The sequence below is a fragment of the Dromiciops gliroides genome, chromosome 2 (genome assembly GCF_019393635.1).
Source record: "Dromiciops gliroides isolate mDroGli1 chromosome 2, mDroGli1.pri, whole genome shotgun sequence".
Taxonomy (NCBI): Eukaryota; Metazoa; Chordata; class Mammalia; order Microbiotheria; family Microbiotheriidae; genus Dromiciops; species Dromiciops gliroides.
In genome coordinates, this window is record NC_057862.1 from 390581314 (window position 1) to 390589000 (window position 7687).

At 41.2% G+C, this 7687-nt stretch overlaps 1 pseudogene; it reads right to left on the reverse strand.

Moving 5' to 3' along the window:
- Window positions 1-887: 887 nt before the first annotated feature.
- On the reverse strand, window positions 888-7352 carry LOC122738955 (annotated as a pseudogene).
- Window positions 7353-7687: the final 335 nt, after the last annotated feature.

The following is a 7687-nucleotide window of genomic DNA, read 5'->3' on the forward strand; positions in this document are numbered from 1 at the left end:
TTTGTGTGTTGCAACTCAGTACTCATCACAACCCTCTTCTTGAAGAAATTATTCATAATTCATAGGTATTAGGTTTCTCAGTATTCTTTAGGTCTTTGATATCTATCATTATTTAATCCTGAGCCATGTTTTCTAGTCTATATTTCCATCCTTTCCTAAACCTACCTTTCCAATGAAATCATTAAATACAAAGGTTTATATTGATTTGAATTGGTTAGTTGACTCTGTAAAGTTCTTTATAGAATTTCTGTGCTTCTCTATTTTGTGCAACAGACATTGGGGTCCTCTTGCCTGTGTAAATTAATCATTAAATATCACTGGATGAGATGACCAAGTGCTCCAGGAAATTATGTTTATTACTGCTCTTGGGTACAGAAAGAAATCAGCTCCTCTAACGCCCTGATTTGCCTCTCTGAGCCTATGGGGCATTGTCCCATCTGGCTCAAACTTTCTTATGTTCTTTGGTTTCATTTTAAGTAACATAACTATGGTTCATTTCCTACAGTAGTGTATCAGGTCCTTGGTCATTGAACGAAGAGATCACACAGAATTTTGTGGGGAGTTTTTGAGTAGAACTGTGATATCAGTGTATTGTTGTTTGTCTTTCATTCTTTTTTTTTTTCAGCAAAAGTAGGTAACAATCTGTTACCTTTTTTCATTTGTATCACTGACACAGTCATGAAAAAGTTACCAAAACTTAAAAGGTGAAAGAACTCTGTACAACTGAAACCATTAGTTTATGTATGCTTAAAACAGCTCTACTTTCTCCCCCAAGTCAGTGCATAAACTATAATGAAAACAGGAATATTTACATAACAAAAATAGGAGCAGAATTAAAAAAAATTTTAAAATATGAAAATACAAAAATTATTCCTTTCCTGGTATCTTCACATTCTTCTCTTCTGTGTACTTATATATAACACATTGTTTCCTCAAATAAATGCATCCCCATACTTATTCTTTAGTTGTCTGTTTACATATTCATCTGTTTGTTCCAGAGCTATATTCATGTAGCCATCCAGACAAGCCAGGACACCTCTGTAATCAACTCCAGAATTTAACTGTACCACAACTGATCTTCCCATGATCTGCTCTAGGAAGTCACTGGGAGTTTGCTTACATAGACTAATTTTAGCAATCCTCTAAGCTCCTTGGGCCAAGTCCAGCCGAGGCCTAGCCTCCACCTCCTAGCAAGAGTGCCCGTCCTGCTCCTTGTCCTTCATTCTTTTTTCTTTTTTTTTTTTTTGGTGAGGCAATTTGGGGTTAAGTGACTTGCCCAGGGTCACATAGCTAGTAAGTGTCAAGCGTCTGAGGCCGGATTTGAACTCAGGTACTCCTGATTCCAGGGCCCGTGCTCTATCCACTGTGCCACCTAGCTGTCCCCCTTGTCCTTCATTCTTGAAGAGGACCAATGACATCATGAGGTGATATCTTTACTCATGTGTGACTTCAATTTAAGTGAGGTAGAATTGCACAAAGTTTTCAGCTTTTCTGTCTCTTTCAAAGCCACTGAAGTCCAGCAATAGGTCAAAAGTCAAGATGACTGGTGATGGCCTGGGATGGCCTTGATTTCTTCAAGGTCTTACCAAGCTCTTAAGCACACCACAGCACCTGTTTAGCTCTCTTCATGACCATTGGAACAAATTGTTCTCATGCTTGGTTTAGGCATTCCACTAACTCAACGACCAGGTTTGGTTACCCTCAACCTGGTTTAGGCCTTGTGACTTATATGAATTGATGCAAAGGGAAGTGAGCAGGACCAGGAAAACATTGTATACAGTGACAATATTGTACTGATAATCAACTATAAAAGACTTAGCTACTCCAATCAAGACAAGGATCCTGCTTTGCATGCTATAGCTTCTTGTAGCCACAGGTGAGAGTTGAATTCCAAGTAGACACCAAAGGGATGAATAGCCCTAAGAAGAGCTAGGCAGCCCTCAAAGAAAGGGTGCTAGTGCTTCCTGAACACCTATATACTCCAGTGTATAGAGTTCCCCAGAAGGAACTCTTATTACCCATGCAGATTAGCACATTCTCAGCAATTTGGAGAGTTGTCTGGAGGCACAGAGAGGATAGGTAATTTGTCTAGGCTGACTTTAAATCCAGGTCTTCCTGATTCTGAGGCTAGTTTTCTGCCAATGGTAAAATTAGTATTTATAGATTACCTAAAAACTGTTTGATGCTTAGAATCCTGTGTTTCCTTTTATTTCACTCTACCACAGTCACCACAGGCATTTTTAAAAAAATTAATTTAATTTTTTTGCGGGGCAATGAGGGTTAAGTGACTTGCCCAGGGTCACACAGCTAGTAAATGTCAAGTGTCTGAGGCTGGATTTGAACTCAGGTACTCCTGAATCCAGGGCCGGTGCTTTATCCACTGCGCCACTTAGCTGCCCCCCACAGGCATTTTTTTAATTTATATTTTAGGGGTCACTATGGCCAAACTTTCTACTATGATGACATCGTGGCATGGGATTGTGCTTGGGTTTTTGAAGCCTGTGCCTGCATAATCTATCAATTCTGGCAGATTTTGCTAAGCTTGACGGCTTTGTGTCTAGTCCTAACAAGATCAGAGGTCAGCAGGACTTTCTCTGTAAAGGCCCAGATAGTAAATGTTTGGGGTTTTGTAGGCCAAGAAGTAAAATGCAGGATCATGTAGGTTCTTATATTAGAGAAAATTTTCCAAAATGTTTTATTGATAAAATTCAAAATATAAAAATACCTGAATACAGTTTTTTGTAATACAGGTCTACTAGTGAGAAGAATTTGGGGTGTGTGTGTATATGTGCATATGACATTTTGTTAGTTGAGTTTCAGAGTTAGTGTTCTCTGACATCAAAATTGATTGGAGGGAGAAAAAAAAAATTGATTACAGAGGCAGCTAGGTGGAACAGTGGGTAAAGCACCTGCCTTGGATTCAGGAGGACCTGAGTTCAAATATGACCTCAAACACTTGACACTTACTAGCTTGACACTTACTAGGCAAGTCACTTAACCCTCATTGCCCCACAAAAAAAAAATGATTGCAAATATTCATCTGTTAATGCTGATTTGTCATAAGATTTTATATATTTTGTTTTTGAAAATATTTTTTCACATAGATAAGTACTGCCAAATATTGATAGCAGTTTATGAGCATGTGATTTTAATTGAACATATTGATTACTTGGAAGGCATTTATAGAATTGTAATGGATTATTTTCTTGATATTTGCCTTTTAGAAAGTGTCATTACACTTCTCAATTACATAGTTAAGTGGATTTTGAAATATGGAAATTTCTTTTGCACTTGCATAATGGTGGTTGAGGGTAATTCTTTTCTTTTTTCTATATAAATATTTCATTATTTTCCAGTTACATTTAGAGATAATTTTCAACATTTGTTTTTTTAATTATAAAAGTATTTTATTATTTTCCAGTTACATGTAAAGATAGTTTTCAACATTTTTTTGTTGTTGTTGTTTCTTTGTTTTTGTTTGTTTTTTTTTGCGGGGCAATTGGGGTTAAGTGACTTGCCCAGGGCCACACAACTAGTAAGTGTTAAGTGTCTGAGGCCGGATTTGAACTCAGGTCCTCCTGAATCCAGGGCCGGTGCTCTATCCACTGTGCCACCTAGCTGCCCCACAACATTTATTTTTATAAGATTTCTAATTTCAAATTTTTCTCCCTTCCTCCCCAAGACAGCAGGTAATCTGATATAGGTTATATATGTACAATAACATTAAACATATTTCTGCATTAGTCATGTTAAAAGAGAAGAATCAGAGCAAAAAGGAAAAACCTCAAAAAAAGAAAAACAATAGCACCAAAACCAAAAGAAATAGTATGGTTTAATCTGCATCCATATTCCACAGTTCTTTTTTTTCTGGATTTGGAGAGCCTTTCCCATCATGAGTACTTTGGAACTTTCTTGTGCCGTTGGATTGGTGAGAAGAATCAAGTCTATCACAGTTGATCAACACATAATGTTGATGATACTGTGTACAATGTTCTTCTGGTTCTGCTCATCTCACTCATCATCAGTTCATGCAAGTCCTTCCATGTTTCTCTGAACTCCTCCTGCTCATTGTTTCTTACAGCACAATAGAATTCCATTACATTCATCTACCATAACTTGTTCAGCCATTCCCCAGTTGATGGGCAGCCCCTCAATTTCCAATTCCTTGCCACCACAAAAAGAGCAGCTATAAATATTTTTGTACATGTGGATCCTTTTCCTTTTTTATGATCTATTTGGGAAAAAGACCTAATAGTGGTATTGCTGGGTCAAAGGGTATGCACAGCTTTATGGCCCTTTGGGCATAGTTCCAAACTGTTCTCCAGAATGGCTGGATCAGTTCACAGCTCCACCGACAATGCACTAGTGTTCCAATTTTTTCACTGCTTCTCCAACATTTATTATTTTCCTTTTTTATTATATTAGCCAATCTGATAGGTGTGAGGTGGTGAGGGTGATTGTTTTTATTCAGAAAAATGTCAATCTCAGTACTAAGTTCAGAAAATAGCAATAAGACTTTTTACCCCCTCTTCTTTTCTCGTTTTGGCATGATAAGTATATACTGCTAGTTTAAAAAAAAGTAATGGTATTGCAATACATGTGGCAATCAAAACACTTGTCAAGTTTTAACTATGTCATTGTGATTTGTAGGGGGTCGAGCAGTAGCATAAATTGTTGAGAGAACCACCTACGATTTCTGGCTTCTTTTGCAACTACGTAACTCATTTGTACAATACATAAATCAATAAGGTCACAATTGTGTTCCAATAAAATTTTATTTATGGACATTGAAATTTGAATTTCATATAATTTTAGCATGTCATGAAATATTCTTTTTATTTTTTCAACCATTTAAAAATATGAAAACCATTTTTAGCTCATGGACCATACAAAAACAGGTGGTAGGCTGGATTTGGCCAGGGACTGAGTTTTCAATAGAGTATGTAGGCTGTGTGTAGAACTGCCAAAATGAGTGAGTGCAGTATAGAAAGGATTATACTATAATCACCAGCAAGTTGGCCACTAGGTTATAGCTTCTTTGGATTCCAAAGATATTATGGAAAATTGACAAGATTTGGAGACTGATTAGATTTTGGGGATGAGAGGAGAAAAGATGATTCAGGTGCCAAGCCTGAGTGTGATTAGGAGAAGGGTGACAGCCCTCAGTAGAAAAAGAGAAGTTGGGAGGTTTATAAGGAAAGATAAATGAGTTCAGTCTTAGGCATGTTATATTTAAGAGGCCAGTGAATAATTAAAGTGAAGAACAACCTTCAAACATACCCTTGCCCACCCACTTGTTAATCCATGTCAGTACACAGGGAGCTAAGCATCCCCTAAGATACTGGAGACAGTGTGGTATAGTAGAAAAAGCCCTGGGTTTGGAGGTCAGGAGCACTGGGTTTTCTGATATGTTTTCCTATACCCATGGGGAGCAGCATCTCTGAGGGGCCCCTGCCCAGAGCCAGGGCCAATCAATATTTGCCCAGAAGGTTGCCACCAGGGCAAGTTATATTCTGCCCTTTGTCCCCATCCCTATGTATCCAATCCATGTCTTATATATGTAGAAAACATTTGGAAATATGCAACTAGAGGTCTGGAAAGAACTTGAGCAATAGATGAAATTGAGAAGGTCAATGAAATTGCCTAAAGAACAGTGAGAAAAAGAGAGATGATGGCCAAAGGACAATTTCCTCCTTTCTAAACTGGGGATGATAATTTTGTGAACTACCTACCTTCCAGGGTTATTGTGAGTAAGGCTGCAATATATATCATACCATATAGGTGAGTTATTGTTGGAATGATCACATCTAGGCATGGGCAAATAAGGAAGAAGAGCCAGAAAAGGAAAAAGGGAAGGAACATCTAGAGTAGGAGAAGCAGAACCAGGAGAGAGCAATGTCACTGAAGCTAAGGGAGGTTATCAAGGCATTTCAAGGAGTGTCAAATACTGTGGAGCAGTCAAAAGCCGAGAGAGTATTGAATTTGGTAACTGGAAGGTGATGCAATCCTCTATAGACGGACCATTTAGATTGGGAAAGGGAGTCCAGATCAGTGGCCACTAACTGCCATGGTTCCTATAACAGGGATTTCCTGGAAGGGGCTGTTCTCTTTTGACCTTAGTCGGGGAATCCAAGAATGAGGATGAGAATAATGTCTGTTTCAGTGATTATGGAACTGAAGGGACTGAGGGAATTCCCATTCCCTTCCAATCCCTACTCCCCTCTTTTCCTTTGCTCCTCCCTTTTCCTTTGCTCTGGGATTCCTTGTTGCTACCTCTCCAGCTCTTCCAAATCCTAGGATTTCAGGCAGCTTCTTTCCCTAAAATGGGATATGTGTGGACTTGTGGGGTTGGCTCCATCCTTAAGATAATCACCAAGTTTCATGGCAATGTCTCCTCTGGCTACCACCCTCTCTCCCCTCAGCCCTATGTGCCATACTCACCTTGCCCTTGGGGTACTGAGGAGGGGGATGAATCACAATGAACCTGAACTTGCCCCTTCAGGCAACAGGAGAGGAGTCAGTCTGGAGGGCACAGAGCAGGGAAGATGCTCCTTGCCAAAGTGAAGTCCCTGGGTTAGAGGGTCCTCATCACCGGATCTTCTCTGGGCCCCACCTGGAGGGCCCAGAGGGTGAGTATGACCTGCTGAGCCAGCTCATAGAGGCCACCAACCTGGATAGGGGGTGGGGGGTGAATTAGAGAGGAGGGGATAAGTGGAGGAGCAGGAAAGGGAGTATAGGCAAAGAGGCAGAGAAGTCATAGAACCAAAGAGAATCTAGAATGCAGAACCTGGAACTTTGAGGCTGGAAAGGACCATTTAGGTCATCTTGTCCAATGTGTTCATTTTATAGAGGAGGAAACCGAAGGGCGGCAGAAAAGTCACTTGCCTTGGGTTACCTAGTGGCCCAGCCAGGACTAGAACCCAAGCCTTTTGCGCTCTGGTCTAGGGTTGCCTCTTTAAGCCTCTCTTTAAACAGGAGGGTTAGGGGAATAAGAGGTGGGAGCTGACTTGGAAAAGTAGGATTAGGGGAAAGGTCAGAGTGACCATTAGTCCAACCCATCCCAGTGGCAATGTTCTGGACACAGTGCTCTTGGCCCTGACCTTGGGCAGTGGCCGCTGAGACCTCAGTCCTGAGGTCCGCAGGAAGATGGCTTAGAGAACCCCGATCTCCTAGTCTGTCTGCTTCGCCACAGTGTCTCCTGCCATCCTACCGAATGCTTAGTTGCTATAAGCAACAATGACAGGGGGAAGTGGTAGGAGTCTTTGGATGGGGGCTTTTCTGTGCCTCCTCCAGCTGCCTTCTGCTACCTCCCCCTCGTCCCTCAAGCCAGGCCCGAGAGTGATGAGCACCATCGAGGGAGAGGCCAGGCATGCTCTGGCGTCACACCAATTTACGGGGCCAGGGGTCAGAAGCAGAAGGGTTTTTCCATGATGGCCACCAGAAGCTCCCTGCTGTGCAAGTTACCAATCATGGAAAAAGGAGTCAGCTGGGGGTAATTCCAAGGTTCCCGCCTATATCTCCACCGCAGCCTGACCTGAGGAAATCCAGTTACTTTCCAAGAAGGCAGGAGCAGAACATCCTCCAGGGCCTAGGGGGCTTGTCTCCTGATGGGGATGTGTGCCCCTCCTGGGACATCAAACTGGGGCCCCTGACCCCAGCAGGGCAAGGCTCCAAGAAAAGTTTGGCT